Below are 21,106 nucleotides of genomic sequence, written 5' to 3' on the forward strand. Positions count from 1 at the left end.
GTCTAGATTTGCTGTATTTTCTGATAGTGCAGGTCTGGAGACTCTGTGATCAAGAAATTGACGTGAAAAAGGTTGCAGCCAACAGTAAAACATGGTGGCTATTCTGTGATGGTCTGGAGAGCAATTTAGAGCAATGGTCAATCAGAGCTGGTGGAGTGTGAGGGAAAGATAAACTCAGATAAATATGCAACCATATTTCAGAAAGGACTCCTTCCAATCTTTTCCAGTGGTGAAATGATTAAAGAAGACTCTCTATTTATGGAAGATGGAGCTCCTTGTCATACAGCTAAAAAGACCCAAGATTGGTTGGAAGAGAATGGCATTAGAAAGTTACCATGCCTAAGCCATGGAAACTAGATATGAACCCTATTGAACACTTCTAGGGCATAATGGACAGGACACTTCATAAAAAGAACAAGAAAGCATCCTCAAAGCCAGACTTTATGAGATTACTGCTTGAATCATGGCATGAAATTCGTTAAGAGAATAGTCATCATCTGATCCGTAGCATACTTAACAGGGTCCTTGCACTTAATAGGGTCCCACTTAGTAGGGCCCTTACAAAGGACATGTCTACTAAATATTAAATATTCACATTATAATAGTTAACAAATAATTTGAATGTTTAATTCCAGATTTAAATAAATTTTAACGATTATAATGGTGTCTATGTACTTCTGTCACATGCGAGGGGCAAAAATTAGAAGTAGTTAATAGCTTCCGCTGCCTAGGTGACCAAGTCTGTAGTGGAGATGGATGCTCTGAGAGTGTAGTGGCTAGAATAAGAATAGCCTGGGCAAAGTTCAGGGAGATTCTACCTCTGCTGGCAATTAAGGGCCTCTTATTCAGCATGAAAGGTAGACTGTATGATGCATGTATGCAAACTGCTATGCTACACGGCAGTGAAACATGAGCCATGACTGCTGGGGACATGTGAAGGTTTGAAAGAAATGAAGCAAGTATGATCCACTGGATGTGTAATGTTGGTGTACATGCACAACAGAGTGTGAGCACCTTGAGAGAAATGTTGGACATAAGAAGCATCAAATGTGGTGTACAAGAGAGACAACTGCACTGGAATGGTCATGTGTTACGTATGGATGAGGACAGCTGTGTGAGGAAGTGCCACACCCTAACTGTGGAAGAGGTAGACCCAGGAAGACATGAGATGAGGTGAGAAAGCATGACCTTTGAATGATGGGCCTCACAAAGGCAATGACAGGAGACCAAGACTTTTGGAGATATGCTGTGATTGAGAAGACCCAGCAACTGTAGTGAGATCAGAGCCATGGTTGATGCCAGTGTTGCATGTCTGGTGATATGATATGCTTGAGAAGACTTGTTGAGTCAGAATCGTAGCTGTGGCTAGTGCACCCTGACTGGCTTCCCTGCTGGTGGCACGAAAAATGCCCCATCCGAACATGGTCAATACCAGTGCTCCCTGACTGGCTCCCATGCCACTGGATGTAAAAAGCACTATCTGAACGTGGTGGGTGCCAGGTCCACCTGACTGACTCTTGTGCCAGTGGCACATAAAAAGCACCATCCAAACATGATCAATGCTAGTGCCTCCTGACTGACTCCTGTGTCAGCGGCATGTAGAAAGTACTATCTGAATGTGATCAATGCCAGGGCCATCTGACTGGTTCCTGTACCGGTGGCACATAAAAAAGCACCCACTACACTCTTGGAGTAGTTGGCATTAGGAAGGTCATCCAGCCATAGAAACATTGCCAGATCAGATTAGAGTTTGGTACAGCCACTGGCTTTCCAGACCTCAGTCAAACCGTCCAACTCATGCCAACATGGAAAACAGATGTTAAACGATGATGATGATGATATATATATATATATATATATATGTGTGTGTGTGTGTGTGTGTGTGTGTGTGTGTGTGTGTGTGTGTGTGTGTATCATCATGATCATCATATATACATATGTGTATATCTATCTATCTATCTATCTATATATATATATATATATATATATATATATATATATATATATATATATATATATATATATACATATACATACATATGATCCATGATATATATCTAAGCAGAGACAGACAGAGAATATCCTAATAACGATTGAAATGAACACAAAATATTAAATATTTCATTGAATGTATTTGATTTTAGAAGTGTCTCGTGGTGTTGAAAGATTTTCCTTCTTTTCCATAATCATTACGCTTTATTTCCCCTCGTGTTCATATTCATAAAAGACACACACCAGAATTTAGCTAAGCTAGTGTACTAAAAATCTCTCAAGACCAGCCATGAACACGCACCACACATCCAGACGTCTACATGTTTATACACACACACAGACACAAAGCACATACATACGGCCATGCACAGACACACATAAGTAAAAGACAAACCATATAATAGACGTACGACAAATAGCTGTATGCATTGTAATCATACTTGTTTGTAGACAAATAGAGACAGCTAGATATCAGTTACCAAACATGAATCAATAACAAATAGATAAAAGTGTTGTGATGAAGCCATTGGGAGAGTAGTTATGTCTTACTGTTGCTTTGACGATCAACAAAAATAATACAATTATACAAAACTTTCTATTTACAAAACTGAATTAGAGGTTGCCCAAAATAAATTTGGCAACATACAAATATAATGGAGCGATTTAAAATTTTTTCAAATCAATCTTCATTTGCCTATTGATTTATGATTGGCTATTGTTGTTTGTTATTAATTGTGTTTAGTAGTATCAGTTTAATAATTTAGATTTGAGGGAATTGTCTTGTATGATTTGGTGCAGTCAGGAATGGAATATATTCAATATGTACTAATGACATTCTTTGGTTAAAAATCCGAACATTATGAGTGTCCGTCTCATTTGAGAAATTAATGAGAATTTTACAATATTTTTCCATTAACCAAAGGCAAATCAACACACACATACACACATACATACACACACACACACATACGCACACACACACACACTCACATACACACACATACACACATATATATTTGTAAATACATACATCTTTGCAGATGAAGAAAGTTACCACCTAGTGCGTTATAACTGAATACAGTACACTGATTTGTTCATCTTGTGTTATCAATCGTCATCATCATCATCTTCACCATCATCATCATCATTCAACATCAGTTTGCCATGCTGATATGGGTTGGACATTGTGACAGGAGCTGGTAAGCCAGAGGACTGTGCCAAGCTCCTGTTGTTTGCTTTGGCACGGTTTTCATGGCTAGACGCCCTTCCTTATGCCAACCACTTTACAGAGCAGACTGGATACTTTTTATGTGGCACCAACACCAGTGGGGTCACTGAGTAACTTGCAAGATGAAGATCCCTCAACTGAGAGAGGGAGTAGTATTGAGGGAGATGGCCTTGGGCCTGGTGACGACAGATTAGAGGATGACAAGGGGACAGAAAATAGGTGCCTTACTGTAGGAGAGATACATAGTTACCCCAGATGGAGGGAGAAAGAGGGCAAGAAAGAGAGAGAAAGAGAGAGAGAAAGACAGTGAGATACATACTGACGGTGCACAGCCACCAGAGAACACAGGCTTCATTCCTCTCCGGTTTATGCATGTCATCTCACAACCATGGAGAATAGCCATCCATACACAAGTATCATATAGCCAGCATTCTGCTCTGAGAGAGAGAGTCCTTTTGATGCCAACAGAGGTAATAAGCTCTCTGAACTTCTTCTGTCTTATTCTTATTCTAGCAACGATACTTTCAGAATATCTTCTGCCACTGTTAATTTGGTCATCTAGTTAACAGAAACTATTTACAACCTTAAGGGAGCTTCTTGGGAATTTTAGGTACTCCATACAATAATGTAGACCCATAGCTGGAAATAACCTTTGGGCTAGAATGCAATAGAATAGTAAAAGCAGGCTGAAAGGAAAATGACCTTTGGTTAAGGGATGTCAAAAATGGACTTAGAATTTGTAATGACCTCTGAAGCCCATGGAGCCATACTTGAACTGTGCTTAGTATAAGGCAACAACACAAAGGGAATGAGATTTATGACTAAGTAGAAATCCTAGTTGTTATATTTGTTAGAGCAAAACACACAACAGAATGCTCCAGACAACTTGAAGACTAAACAAAAACAAAGAAAATGGAAATGATGAAAACAAACAGCAACAAAAAATACAACGAATCCCTGTTTCCCGAGCACCATTACTCAAAAGTCTGAGAACAGCAAAGGAAATATTTGTAGGCCCTGTATCACAAACTGATGAAGAAAAAGCTCATCTCTAACAGTATCAACCTGTAGTAACAGCTTTGTATATTTTGTGGTCATTTCAAGCCATTGTGGTTGACAAAGAAAAGATTATTATTATTATTGTTGCTGGTGTGTTCATTATTGTTGTTAGCACTTCTTCTGAATTAGCTCAATTAGCTAACCAACAAATTAAAATATATTACGTTATTTAATTACAACCTGAGTTCAAATTCCACCAAGGTTCACTTTACCTTCTGTCTTTTTAGGATTTTGTTTGTGTCTTGGAAGGGCCATTACACCAATAATATAAACATACCCATTGGTTCGATATCACTTCGTTACTGTTAGTCAATTGGTTAAATATCTCAACAATTAGCAAATCAATTGTTTGCTTAATGTGCTGGTTAAACAATCAATCTGTTGTTTGTAATTCAAAGTTCTTTCATCGCTGTTCACGACCTTCAAAATGACTTCCTTCTCTCTCCAGGATTGATAATTCAACTATATATTTTCCCTGAAAATCGTAGCCTTGTACCTATGCTGGAGATTTGTGTATTGATTTTATCATCATCATCATCATCATTATCCTCATCATCATCATCATTATCCTCATCATCATAGTAATCGTCTTCATCGTTGTCATTATCATCATCATCATCTTTTTCTATGCTTTATAAGGCATTTCTCTTGTAACACAAACTGCAATGCTACATGCAGATCAGAAACACATGCAGTGTTTCTTTTTCCATGTATAAATATATTTTATGCATTTGGTTTTCATCATTCCATTGTATGTTTGCCTTGGGTATTCAGGTTGTCTTTTTATTTATTAATTGTAGTTGTTTAGTACCCGGTCAGTGCTGATCAAGAAGACTTCTGATCAAAGGCATTCCAGCCATGAAATCATCTCCATTTCCCATCCTCAGGACCAACAGTTTTTATAACCCTTTTGCATTCAGGATTATTCTGTCTAAAGTAATGATTATTTATTCTCATCCTTTTCTATAACTCTTTTACTCTTTTACTTGTTTCAGTCATTTGACTGCGGCCATGCTGGAGCACCGCCATTAGTCAAGAAAATCGACCCCAAGACTTATTCTTTGGACGCCTAGTACTTATTCTATCGGTCTCTTTTGCCGAACCGCTAAGTTACGGGGACGTAAACACACCAGCATTGGTTGTCAAGCAATGTTGGGGGGACAAACACAGACACACAAACACATACACACACATACATATATATACATATATACATATATACGACAGGCTTCTTTCAGTTTCCGTCTACCAAATCCATTCACAAGGTTTTGGTTGGCCCAAGGCTATAGTAGAAGACACTTGCCCAAGGTGCCATGCAGTGGGACTGAACCCAGAACCATGTGGTTGGTAAGCAAGCTACTTACCACACAGTCACTCCTGCGTCTATGCATATCTTGTAGCTTTGCAATTTTGAAGAGGTAACTGTTAATTTTTAGAATGTTACTGTAGGGTTGATATGAGAAGCCATATCCAACCAGTTTGAACATGACACAGGTAGAATATTTCAGCTAGATATGGTCAGTATAAATGTTAATGGTTGTGTGTAATTTGAGGGAGATCTGGTTGCTATCTCTAGCAGGTTGGACAACCATGCACAGATTTTGCAGACCCTTTAGAACTAGTGACATACAGGCCATTAATATTTCATTCAAACTGGTACAAATCAAATATTTATTAAGGATCACTAACCTTGATTTCTATATGTAACGCTGTCATCTTCATCAATATTATTATTATTATTATTATTATTATTATTATTATAAGTTATTATTCCCATTATCTGTGGCTGTTGCTGCTATAACTATTAGCATATCTATTTATACTTTTTCCACAAAGATTCTATTTAATGATAAAATTCGAACAGTTCCTCCTTCGCCACTACCGCCACCATCTTTACCATCACAACCATTAATAAATCAACTGCTCCGATTATATCAATATTACAATACCCCAAAGCTGCAAATCTTCTCAATAACACCTTTTACATAGCAATTGTTCAATTTCAAATGATATTACCTGAACTCTATTTTATCTGTTTCCCCAAAAGATAAAAATCAGCTCAGCTATTTTACTTCTTATTACTTGCATCATTTCCACCATGTTAACAAATGAAATTAAAAAGGAATGCTTTATACATACATATATATATATATATATATATATATATATATATATATATATATATATATATATGTCTGTGTGTGTGTGTATATACATATGCATGTATATGTATATATATATATATATATATATATATATATATATATATATATATATATATATATATATATATATATAAATATATACATGTATATATGTATATATTTTTATTTATTTATATTATATTCATATATATATATTTATGTGTATATATATATATAAATACATATATATATATACATTTATTTATTTACACACACACACATATATATGTATATTCATATACATACACATATATCTATATATATAAATATATATATATGCATACATATATATGTATACATATATATTACATATTTATTCATACACACTCACACAAACACACACACACACACACACACACATATATATATGTGCATACATATATATGTATATATATATATATCCATATATATATATGTATATGTGCATACATATATATGCATATATATATATATATACATATATATATATATGTATGTATATATATATATATACATACATACATATATATACATATATATATGTATATATATACATATCCACATATATATTCCATGTGCATGCACTGCATGATGTACACTAGGTTTGTATCAAAAAAGCATAAGAAGCATGTGTGTATGCGTTTATGTATTTGTGTGTGTGTGTGTGTGTGTGTGTGTGTGTGCGCGTGCATGCATGTGCTGGGGTGCACATATGTGTAAAAGATGGCTTTCTGTCTTCCGTTTCCACTGTTTCTTGCAGCAATCTGCATCTTAAATAAAAAGAATGTCTAACAACTTCAATTGATAACTTTAACTTATTCATTTTAGTAAGTTAGTGACTCCAACCAACCCTCTTTCCACCACCCACCCCTTAATCTTTCTTCTGCTTTTTCTTTATCGTTTCCTGTAAACCTTCTTCACCCCACCTCTCTGTCTCCCCCCCCCCTCACTCTCTCTCTTTTCTTTTTTCTCACACATTCTCACTTGATTCTTTTCTGTCTCTTTTTGCCCCTTCTCTTGAAATATACATTATTTTACATATCTTTATTCTCTTGCTTTCCCTCTCTCTCTCTCTTTCTCTCTCTCTCTCTCTCTCCTTTCTCTCCATATACACACATACACACACACACACACACACACACACACACACATACTTTATTTTATTTTATTTTCACACATACACCCTCTCTCTCTCTTTCCTTATTTCTGTCTCTCATATATATTTCTCTGTCTCATTCTTTGTCTGTCTGTTTGTCGCTCTCTCTCTCTCTCTCTCTCTCTCCGTCTGTCTGTCTGTCTCTCTCTCCGTCTGTCTGTCTGTCTCTCTCTCCGTCTGTCTGTCTGTCTGTCTCTCTCTCTCTCTCTCTCTCTCTCTCTCTCTCTCTCTCTCTCTATATATATATATATATATATATATATATATATATATATATATATGTATGTATGTATGTATGTATATATATGTATGTATATTTCCTCTCTCTCTCTCTCTCTCTCTGCCTCTTTCATCATCTCTGTTTCTCTGTCTTTCATATTCTCTTTCTTTTTCTCCCCCTCTCCTTTCTTTCTCTAGCTTTTATTCCATATGTTACATGTTTGTTATTATTATTGTTATTGTTATTATTATTATTATTATTATTATTATTATTATTATTATTATTATTATTATTTCTTGTTTCTCCTTCCTCAAACAATTGCATAAAACATGATTTTGATGGATGAGTTACTCAGAAGGAAGAAAAAAAAAACATATTTTCCCTCTCTTTTTCCCTCTTACTCATTTATGTTAAGATCGTTGCCAGTGCCCCTGGACTGGTTCTTGTGCGGGTGGCACATGAGATGCACCATTTTGAGCGTGGCCGTTGCCAGTACCGCCTGACTGGCTCCTGTAGGATTTTCGAGCGAGATCGTTGCCAGTGCCCCTGGACTGGCTTGTGCGGGTGGCACATAAAAGACACCATTTCGAGCGTGGCCGTTTTCGTGCGGGTGACACGTAAAAGCACCCACTACACTCTCTGAGTGGTTGGCGTTAGGAAGGGCATCCAGCTGTAGAAACTCTGCCAAATCAGACTGGAGCCTGGTGTTGCCATCCGGTTTCACCAGTCCTCAGTCAAATCGTCCAACCCATGCTAGCATGGAAAGCGGACGTTAAACGATGATGATGATGATGATGATGCACATCTGTGTGTGTGTGTGCCCGCGTGTGTGTGTGTGTGAGAGAGAGTTTAATATAAGAAAAGATGAAGAAAATGAAGTTCAAATTGCAAATTATCCACTACTTCCTGAACATATAGAGAATTAAACAGCAGAAACTTAGAAAAATGAGGGAATATATATATATATATATATATATATATATGTATATATATATACATATATATATGCGAGGGTAATCCTAAAAGCAAGATCTCCAAAATATTTAGAAATCACAGGAATGTTCATTGTCAATGTTACATCATTTTAAAGTTTGAACATTTATCTATTTTTGTACATAATCACCATTTTGGTCAATGCATTTTTGTAGGGACTGGGGCAGTTTTTGTATGCCCATGTAATACCTGCTCACTGCCATTTCGTCGAGGAAGCATTGAACTTCATCTTTCAACTCTTCTTACTGAAGTACATTCTGACCAAATATTCTTTCAACTTAGAGAATAGGTGGTAGTTACCAAGTGCCAAATCCAGACTATAAAGTGAGTTGCCGTTTATGGTCTTTTGTGAGGATTCGTGGGACCCATCTTGTGCATGCTCTCCAATATTGCAACTTTTCACACAAAACCCTATCAACAGTGCTTTGGGAAAAGCACTGTTATTTCCAGCAGGTAGACATACTTAGTATGTCCTTTGATTAATTTTAATCCTTCAGCTATTTAATGCTTTTTGAGGGCCTGCAATGGTCTATATTATTGATTTTGTTATCATTTTTAAATTGTTACACTAGATAATAATAGAGTCAATGATATCTTTGCAAATTATTTTCCTGTGAATTATTTTCATCATGAATTATTTGCTCCGTATTGAAATTATAGATACATGTAGGCACAGGAGTGGCTGTATGGTAAGTAGCTTGCTTACCAACCACAAGGTTCCGGGTTCAGTCCCACTGCATGGCACCTTGGGCAAGTGTCTTCTATTATAGCCTCGGACTGACCAAAGCCTTGTGAGTGGATTTGGTAGACAGAAACTGAAAGAAGCCTGTTGTATATATGTATATATGTGTGTCTGTGTGTTTGTGTGTTTGTGTGTCTGTGTTTGTCCCCCCCCCTACATCACTCGACAACTGATACTGGTGTGTTTACGTCCCTGTAACTTAGCGGTTCAGCAAAAGAGACCGATAGAATAAGAACTACACTTACAAAGAATATGTCCTTGGGTCAATTTGTTCAACTAAAGGCACTGCTCCAACATGGCCACAGTCAAATGACTGAAACAAGTAAGAACAAATAAATACAATCAACTATTTACCCATCCCCAAATCTGGAAGCTTTGTACCAATATATAAAAAAAAATTCATATTCTTCCTGAACAGCAATGTCTTTCACAGACACATTTTTACTCTTATCTTCCTCGTTCTCATTATCTAGTCTTTTTTATCTTCATTGTCATTGTCATTGCTTCACCATAATATTTCTTTTCTCATCTGATACAATTAGCAATACAAAAATGGTTAAACTATAATATCTTCTCCACATTGTTGAAGTGTTGACAGTATTTGTGGCCTATTGAAAGGCAGACCAATATTCTATAGTAAGATAACATGACAGTTTTGAAATAGATATAAGAATAAAAATCATTTAATGCCCATTGGCACTTCAATTGATGAATGTGTAAAATAGATGTAAATATCAAAACAAAAATATTTGTCTCTAAAGATGAGATTAAGAAAAAAAAACTATGATAATAATAATTATAATCTTATTAACAACTCGTTTTAGACATTTAAGACATTTCATTCTAGCTTGTGTCTTCACAGCTCATATATTCCAGTATTCTTGCAGAATACAAATATAATGCGCTTTGTTATTTCCAATCAGTGCTGTTTTTTTAAGGTTTCTTTCAACTTCTGTAAAGACCTCCTTCTCCAGTAATTAAATCAACTAAAAATATTAGATATCTATATTTCCTTTTTAAATGTAATGCTTAGATATTGTGGTAGTTTGCTTCCCTGCCACATGGTTCCAGGTTCAGTCCCACAGCATGGCACCTTACACGAGTGTCTTCTGCTATAGCCTCGGTCCAACCAAAGCTTTGTGGGTGGAATTCGTAGATGGAAACCAAAAGAAGCCTATTGTATAACAGACATTCCAGTTGAAGACAATGTATAAGGGTTCATTAAGAAAACAGAAAAAAAAACCCTACTAAATAGACAATCGACAACACATTCACGCTAAAAGGAGCACTCCGTTGGTTACAACGACGAGGATCCCAGCTGATACGATCAACGGAATAGCTTGCTTGTGAAATTAACATGCAAGTGACTGAGCACTCCACAGACGTGTGTACCCCTAACATAGTTCTCAGGGAGATTCAACATGACACAGAGTGTGACAAGGCCAGCCCTTTGAAATACATGTACTACTTATTTTTGCCAGCTGAGTTGACTGGAGCAATATGAAAAAAAGTGTCTTGCTCAAGGACACAATGTGTCGCTGGGAATCGAACTCACGACCTTATGATTGTGAGCCAAATGCCCTAACCACTAAGCCACGCACCTAATACTACTATTCACTAATGTTTGCAATTTGTTCCCTTCACCTGGTGACTCTTCATGTGAGTTTTCAGGCCACCAAAAGCAATGTGGATATGAACATCAGCATGGCATGTTAATCCAGCAAGTAACCTAGCTGAGACATCATAATATGGACAATGGTGGTTCTTAGGAAGACCATTGTTCTGTGTGTGTGTGTGTGTGTGCTCATGCACTCACACACACATACCCACACGTCTTTGTATTTGTCCCCACTTCTCACAGCTTGGCAACCAGTGTCAGTGTATTTACATCCCCGTAACTTAGCAGTTTGGCAAAAGAGACTTCTAGATTAAATACCATGCTTTAAGTAAAATAAGTAGCGAAGTCAATTCCTTTGGTTAAAATTCTTCAAGGTGGTGCCCCAGTATGGCCACAGTCTAATGACTGAAACAAGTAAAGGATAAAAGATTAAGTAAATTATAGTTTACCATTAAGCAATGATAATGAAGATAAAAAAACCAAAAAGATTATAGTACATGGCTTTAATATCCTGCAGTATTAACTACTCTGAAGAGGAATTTGAGCTTTGTAATCAACATAGAATCTAAAACGAATCTATTATACGGTTTCCTTTCTTTTTATTATTCTACACATTGCAACAAGTTAAAATACTACGATCCTTTTAATGGGTGACATTATGTCTGTGGGATGAAAATATGGTCATTTATGCAGAACAAAGAAACAGCATGAGATATCCAGATGTGAAATCTTACTCAGAGATGAAACTGTCCAGTTTAATTTAAATGACATCTTTTAATAGCAAATATTGATTTATGCGTTCTTGGAAAAGCTAATTTTCAAGTGTAAAGCAAAAGTATGAGATGAAAAATATCTCTTTACAGATGATTACAGATTCTAAAAGGAGAGAAAATTAGTTGCTATTTTCAATTGTAGTGCCAAAGAAATATTACTCAAATCATTAAGTCTGATATATTGGTAATTATCCAAAATGGTTACTTGAAATCAAAGAGTGCAAGTGTTGTGCCTCAGAGAAGAACTTACATGTACAAAAGGTTTTCATACATCATTTGTTCTTGTATAACATTTATTTTCATCTTAGAAATTATACAAAAAGGTGCAGAATTTCTATGAAGTAAAGAAAAGCATCAAATGGAATTAAATGCTCTTTGAAAATTTTACAGTTTATTGGCTTGCAATTATTACAGATAAACATAGATTATTTTTAGATGCAAATCCAAAATGTTCATAATACATCATAATATATAATACAATCATTTATTCTAAGTCTTCAGTCATCTCCTCAATAAATATATCTTTATTGGTATGTCTTTATTTGTAACTTTCAAAACTCTTCAAAACTTTGAAGGTATTTTTCCAGAAATTTCATGGATAGATTAACATAGAGCATGGACTAATTTATTTTGTCTACTCCAGTTCTTCCTATTTTTAAAGTCCAACCATAAACTGACATTTACAACAGCATTCCTATATTCTTATGCCAACTACATTGTTATTTATTGGTAGCAACTTTCATCACATAAACAATGTTTAATATTCTGCAAAGAACATTTCCAATATCTTGACAAAACCATTTCAATTTATTGATCAGTTATAAATACATTTTATAACATTCAAAGGAGAACATTTCTATATGTTTGAGAGAGTATAGAATTTTTATGACTAGCAGAACATTTCCTTGCAAAATTGATCTTAATTAGAAGTTCTTAGCCATGTACGGTTAGACGGAAATTCACAATCAGTTACAAAAACATTCTGGTGAAAGTATTATTTCCACAAATATTTGGTACATTAGAAAGAAAAGAAATATCTTAATTCTTAATTGTTTTGTTTAACTTTGTTGCAATTTTATGGGTGCGTATTTGTGTGTGTGAGCATGTGTGTGAACATGTGTGTGTGTATGTGAAAGAGAGAGAGTGAGAGGGAGAGAAAGATAATGTTGGAGTTTTTCCTAAATTTTAATGACACATTTTTAACAGATTACATTTGATAAAATGCCAATATTAACCCAAGCCTGAATTTATAATTTCAATCTTACAGCATACTAACCTCTTTTCCATGGCTCCAGTATTTATTGCAGTGAATAGTGACTTTTCAATTAGTTAGAAAAAGACTTGGAGACACAGTCCTGTGTTGGTTTTAAAACATGAACCAGAGATTCTTTGGTTAGCAGGATCCTTAAAAACTTGCCTATCTACTTATTGAGTAAATCTGAAGAAAATAGGTGTGCTCATGGCTGTCACAGATCCTCAAGACCATCGAAACTGGTGCTGGCAATATTCCACTATTTCTAACCCAGATCCAAGGTTCCTTCATTGGAATTTCAATATCAACAACAGGGCATTTTTGTTTGCATGCATGTTACAAATAAATAGCTACAGGAAAACATGGCCAGGGAGTAAAATTTTAGCAGCTGTTGTGCTAGGGAAGAAAGAAAGAACCCCTGTCATAGAGTAGAACTTGAAGGGAACACTCTATGGATAACAGGAGAAAAGACAAGTGAGTAAAGCATACTGGGTGTGTCATGAGATCAGTCAGTTCTGAGAAGCAGAGGCCATTGTTGTAGTAGTAGAAAAGACAGAGAGAGGAAACATCACATTTCTGAGTGATTTTATGAATGTTAGTTAAATGTTTTTTTTGGTGGGGAGGAATCATTCTAGGATGTCCGTGTGTAGTTGGAGCAGTATTTTTCCAGATGTAGGACCTGTACTCCTTTGTGAGTTTCACCTGAGCCACACTTCTATTTTTAATATCAAACACAAAAGCACTTCAAGTAAGTATTTGATGTATCCGATTTTAGTAGCTGTTTTAAATTTCAAATAATGTGATGAGTATTTAGAAACTGATTTTGACACCAATACTTTGAAGATAAAAAGGTCTTAGATGTTAGCTTTTTTCCCTCTTACTTAGCAATAATCCTGATTCGTCATGCAGCTATTTCCTTTGTAATTTAATACCAGCTGCAAGAAATAGATAAAACCATCAGCTATTTAGATCAACACATTTTTTAACGTTAAATAGTATTGGCATTAGATAGGATCTCTCTTATTTGATCTGTTAATTATTTTATTTGAAGTTAATTATCATTATTTAAGATGGAGTTAATTATTATTTAAAACAGAATTCAGTTTTGAGGATAAAAACACGCTTCATATTTTTCTTTCTCGTTTTTTTTTATTTTCCAATATGATAAAAATTTGGCTGTTGTTATGAAAACTTTGTGATAAGAATCACAGGGGTTTCAGCCAAGTGAATAAATATCAGCTTCGTTAGTAGTATTGAAATTAAGGTAATTAAAATAGCATAAAGAATAGTAATGACAAACTGAGCTAAGAACTTCCAGACTTGTCTTTCTTAAAATTTGCTTCAAGATGTAAAAATCTAAAAGGTATGTATCCTCTACTAATAACCATAAATGTTTTTTTTAACTCACTGCTTATACTTTATAACCTAGCTCCATGATATAAGTTAATATAATAAAAGTAAATTAATATACCGTTAGTCCATCACAAAACATGTAAGAATCATTGAATATTATACAATGAAAATAGCAAGACCCTCAGCAAGCCTTCTTATTTTAACAATGAAGCATAATTGAATCAGCTGATGTCACTTATGAGTATTTCTTACTTCTTTATTGAATATGAAAGAGAGTTGTCCATCAAAAGAGATGGTACTTCGGTTATCGGAATTCTTACAAAATCTATCATACACATGTATGCATGTATGTGTGTCTGTCTGCCTGTCTGTCTGTCTGTCTGTATGTCTGTATGTATGTCATTATTCAGTTTTATTTCAAGATTTCTTGCCAATAGAGAAAGAATCGGTTTCTAACCTAGATCTAAGGTTCCTTCATTGGAACTTCAATATCAACAACAGGGTATTTTTGTTTGTATGTATGTATGTATGTATGTATGTTTGTATGTATGTATGTGTGCAGATTTGTATATTTTGCTTTATCTATGTCTTCTCATGCAAAGACTTTCATATCTAGATATGCTCATATATACTTAAATAGTAAACTTCTGGAAAGGTTTACAGATATTTACAGTTCCAGTGATGGTTTAGATCTGTAGCCTTCAAATTAGCTTTCTCCTTTCTGATTTTGAGAGACCTTAGACAGTGTGTTACTTATCCAAGGTTCCCAATAATTACAGGTGTAAACCTGAACTTGTTATCTGGATAGAGCAACTGCAAATTTCTCAATAGTTAATTTCACGAACAGGCTGTTCTGTTGATCAAATCAACCGGAACCCTTGTCGTCGTAACCGATGGAGTGTCACATATCAGGGAAGAACAGACTTCACCAAACTTGCAGAAGTAGCAATGGAAACATCAGTTAGTAAAGGTAAATAAATGTATGCCGCTTGCTTAGTAAAATAGAATTGTTTAGTACTTGAGAATATGTTTAGAAGAATGTCACTCAGCACAGGTACACTCAAAATGTCTGATGAAAATTTGAGTTCAATTGAAAGAGTTAAACCAGCAGCAAAACATGGAGATGAAAGAAAATATACAGCAAATTATGGAATATCAATATATAAATAGCAGAAAGCTCGGTACATCTTCTCTGCAGACACAAAATCTATAGATATTTTGGAAGATTTCAGCATCCTCTTGAACAATCTTCAACCAACTCTGATATTCACATTTCATGTTATAATGCTATTCAAAAATAATACCAACATCACAACAGTTATATATCATAAAGACATAGATATATATCATAAGAAGATATGTATCATAAATAGATGTATATCATAAAGACATAGATAAACATCAGGACCTGAACTTTGAATCATACCATGCAGCACAAACAAAATGTAACACCCTATTTTGCTTAGAGAGGGAAATTTGTACTACAGTTGATATTGTAGATAACCAGAAACAAACAACTCTCAGAACTCAAAGAATTCCTACTCAAGCAAAAATATTCACCTCTACCAATAGAAAATGGTACACAACATCATCATCATCGTCGTCGTCATTTAACGTCCACTTTCCATGCTGGCATGGGTTGGACGGTTTGACTGAGAGGTTCCAATCCGATCTGGCAATGTTTCTACAGCTGGATGACCTTCCTAACGCTAACCACTCCGAGAGTGTAGTGGGTGTTTTTATGTGCCACCGACACGAGGGCCAGTCAGGTGGTACTGGCATTGGCCATACTTGAATGGTGCTTTTTACATGCCACTGGCACAGGTGCCAATCAGGTAGTACTGTCATCAGCCATGACAACAACTTCACTTGCCTCAACAGGTCTTCACAAGTGCAGTTTATTGCCCAATAATTGGTGGGTACTTTTAAATGGGCCGGTTATGCTGCACTGGCATAGGCTATGGTTACGATTTCATTTGGCTTGCCGGGTCTTCTCAAGCACAGCATATGCCCAACATCATCATCATCATTTAACATCCGCTTTCCATGCTAGCATGGATTGGACGATTTGACTGGGGACTGGCAAAGCGGATGGCTACACCAGACTCCAATCTGATTCGGCAGAGTTTCTACAGCTGGATGCCCTTCCTAACGCCAACCACTCCGAGAGTATAGTGGGTGCTTTTTACGTGCCACCAGCACGAGGGCCAGTCCGGTGGTACTGGCAATGGCATGTAAAAGAAAATAGAAAATAGTTGTAAGACAAACTGAAGCAACCCCAAAAAGAGAAACACAAGACCAGAATATCAAACCTTTTATAGTGGTACACAATCCATGTCATCAAAATATTTTAATATCACCAAATGAAATTTGTTCATCGTCAGACAAAGTAACAAATTAAAGATTTAATTACTGATTGTACACTTGAAATAAAGGCACAAGCAGAGTGGTATGGTAAGGAGACTGCTTCTCAACCACATGGTCCCAGGTTCAGTCCCACTTTGTGGGTGTATGCTACTATAGCCTTGGACCAACCAAAGGCTTGTGAGTGGTTTTGGTAGATGGAAACTGAAAGAAGCCTCTCATGTGTGTGTGTGTGTGTGTGTGTGTGTGTGTGATTGTGTGTGTATGCACCCATGTATGCGTGTGTATGCATGTATGTGTATGTGTATGCATGTATGTGTGTGTATGCATGTAGGTGCATGTGTATGCATGTATGTGTGTATGCATGTATATGTGTGTATGCATGTATGTGTGAATGCATGTATGTGTTTGTGACTGTGTCTGAGTGTATGCATGTATGCGTGTGTATATGCATGCATGTGTGTGTGATTGTGTGTGTTTATGCATGTATGTGTTTGTGTGTGATTGTGTGCGTGTGTGTCTGTGTGTCTGTGTGCATATCTTTGTGTCAGTGTTTGTCCCCCACCATCACTTGACAACTGGTGTTGGTATGTTTATGTCCCCATAACCTAGTGGTTCAGTAAAAGGAATCGATGGAAGAAGTACCAGGCTTAAGAACAAAAAAGCTAAGTACTGAGGTTGATGTGATTGACTAAAACTTCTTCAAGGTGGTGCTCCAGCATGGCCACAGTCTAATGACTGAAACAAGTTAAAAATAAAAGATAGAAGGAAAAAAAGAAAGCTTGGCCCTTTAGAATTTAAACCAGCCATATCCGGCCCTAATATTCTATCTATTTTATATTCAAACTGAGTAGATCTGGCCTCTCACACCTACCCTACAATGTCATTCTAACAGTAAAACAGTTACATTATTCTTTTCTACTCTAGGCAAAAGGCTGGAATCTTGGGGGGGGGGGGGGGGGAACAGTCGATTAGATCGACTCCAGTACGCAACTAGCACTTAATTTATCAACCCTGAAAGATGAAAGGCAAAGTCGACCTCAGCGGAATTTGAACTCAGAACATAAAGACAGACAAAATACCACTAAGTATTTCACCCGGCGTGCTAATGTTTCTACCAGCTTGCTGCCTTGAAATAATAATAATAATAATAATAATAATAATAATAATAATTTTTTCTACACTAGGCACAAGGCCTGAAATTTTTGAGGAGGAGCCAGTTAATTAGATTGACTCTAGTATACAACTGATACTTAATTTATCAACCCTGAAAGGATGAAAGGCAAAGTTGACCTCGGCAGAATTTGAACTCAGAGCGTAAAGACAAACGAAATACCACTAAGCATTTCACCCAGTAAAGTTTCTGAAAAGTAAAATCGACATCAGCAGAATTTGAACTCGGATTGTAAAGACAAATGAAAGCATTTTGCCCAGCATGCTAATGATTCTGTCAATATTAATATTAATATTAACATTAATATTGACTTTGGATTTAATTTTGCTCAAAAACTCTTTAAATTTTAATAATAATATTATAATCTAAATTTCATTTCATTTAAAATTGTTTAAGGAGAACTACCATTCATAGCAACAGATGTTTCTTAACATGTAGCTGTAACCGAATCATTTCACAATGACTCTGATTGGCTAAAATGTTTATATGAATAAGTGCTGTTGATGTCAACTGTATTGGCACACAAACCAAGGCAACTAAGCCACATTTTGATTGGTCAGCCTGCTGGAGCATGCCAGAAGGTATTCAAAGAAAAAAATTCAATAATTTCACTACATTTGTCAACTGTGAAACGCATTAGCTGTTTGTTACATATATACATTTATCTGAAAAATCTTAAAAAGCATGAAGTATTAGTAAGTAAAATTGTAAAACTACAAAGATAAAATCGGAAAATCAGGGCATGTTGAAATTTGATCTTCTACGACAATGGTTCCCAACCTGGGGATCTATGGAACCTTGGTGGTCCACAAAAGTAGTATTGGGAGTTTGTGAACTAAATTCAAAATTTCATATAAATGTATATATATATATATATATATATATATATATGTATTCTCTCTCCCACTTGGATTTGAAATGTTGCCACATTTATAATATGTCTTTTCTACAGTAATTTTTCTGCATTTTCGTGCAGCTGAAGATTGCTCTTCATATTGCATTTAAGGTAATGCTCGCATTACTTAAATAAATTGAAGTAGCATGAAACGTGCATACTGCAATCACCTTTGAAATCCGTGTTGCTTATTTTTTTATTTTGATCACCTATCCTTTTGGGATACGATATTCGGGTGCCTACGCATAAGTACCATATTCAACCTTGAATGTATATCTAAACCATATATATATATATATATGTGTGTGTGTGTGTGTGTATGTGTGTGTGTGTGTGTGTGTGTGTGTGTGTGTATGTATGTATGTATATATATATATATATATATATATATATATATATATATATATATATATATATATATATATATGTCTGGGGAGAGTCATTCTCTTTTGGTGCCTTATGATTTAACACACTCACCGGTAAAATTTCCACTTATTATAGGCACAAGAGTGGCTGTGTGGTAACTAACTTGCTTACCAGCCACATGGTTCTGGTTTCAGTCCCACTGTGTGGCAACAAAGCCCTGTGAGTGGATTTGGGAGAACGAAACTGAAAGAAGCCCGTCGTATATATGTATATATATATGTATGTGTGTGTATAATGTTGTTATTATAGTGCATTGTTGTGCCATTCAAGACACATTATATTGACAACCGATGGTGGTGTGTTTACGTCCCCGTAACTTAGCAGTTCGGCGAAAGAGAATGATAGAATAAGCACTAGGCTTACAAAGAATAAGTCCTGGGGTCGATTTGCATGACTAAAGACGGTGCTCCAGCATGGCCACAGTCAAATGACTGAAACGAGTAAAAGAGCAAAAAGAGTAAAGAGCATGTATCCCACACCACTAACGAATCTCCACTTTGCCGTTCTTTGCATTACTTGATCGCAATTCTTTGAGTGTAATTGCGTGAGTGTGTGCCTGTTATTGATCCATTCCGATTACACCATTAGACTTTCCCATCACATTCTATCGCACTATCTACCTCTTTCTTGATCTTCCTCACATCTTAACTCCCACTTCTTCACTGCACTACATCTCTCATTCAATGCACTACTTCTTCATCTACTTCTTGTCTCCATCTTTTAACCTTACCCTTTACTCTATCTCTCTTTTACTTGTTTCAGTCATTTGACTGTGGCCATGCTGGAGCACCGGCTTTTAGTCAAGCAAATCGACCCCAGGACTTATTCTTTAGAAGCATAGTACTTATTCTATCGGTCTCTTTTGCCGAATCACTAAGTTACGGAGATGTAAACACACCAGCATCGGTTGCCAAGCGATGTTGGGGGGACAAACACAGACACACAAACATATACACACACACACACACACACACACACACACACACACACACACACACACACACACACACACACACACACACACACACATATATATATATATATACATATATACATATATACGAGGGGCTTCTTTCAGTTTCCGTCTACCAAATCCATTCACAAGGCTTTGGTCGGCCCGAGGGTATAATAGAAGACACTTGCCCAAGGTGCCACGCAGTGGGACTGAACCCGGAACCATGTGGTTTGTAAGCAAGCTACTTACCACACAGCCACTCCTACGCCTTATTCACTTCTTCACTTCCACCATCGCATACATTATTTTACTAATATTTCAAAGCATCTATGCTTGAAACTTTAGACATTTTTCATTGCTCGTAACAGCCAAACTTACCAATTACCATGGTTTATTGAACCTTTTGACAGTGTCTGTTTCTCCAATATCTCAAATGGGATTAGCAATTTTCATCTTGTACTCGTTAAGTCAAATCAAAAACGACTGTATCACTCTGATCGTGAAAGTCCCAAAATGGTATCCATAGCTATGACAAAAATTTTATCTGCTAAAAATGGTAAACCCATTATTAAGGCTCTCTTGGGATTTAACACAACAGGACCTGTAATTATATCTGTAGGCATCTCTGGATGATAGAAGTATGGAAGAGCAAATCAATCATTATATGAAATACTAACCTGTCTGATAAAGATAAATGGATTAACTGATTATCTTTTAAGACTC

The sequence above is a fragment of the Octopus bimaculoides genome, chromosome 2, assembly GCF_046866305.1.
Source record: "Octopus bimaculoides isolate indiv1 chromosome 2, ASM4686630v1, whole genome shotgun sequence".
NCBI classification, from domain to species: Eukaryota; Metazoa; Mollusca; class Cephalopoda; order Octopoda; family Octopodidae; genus Octopus; species Octopus bimaculoides.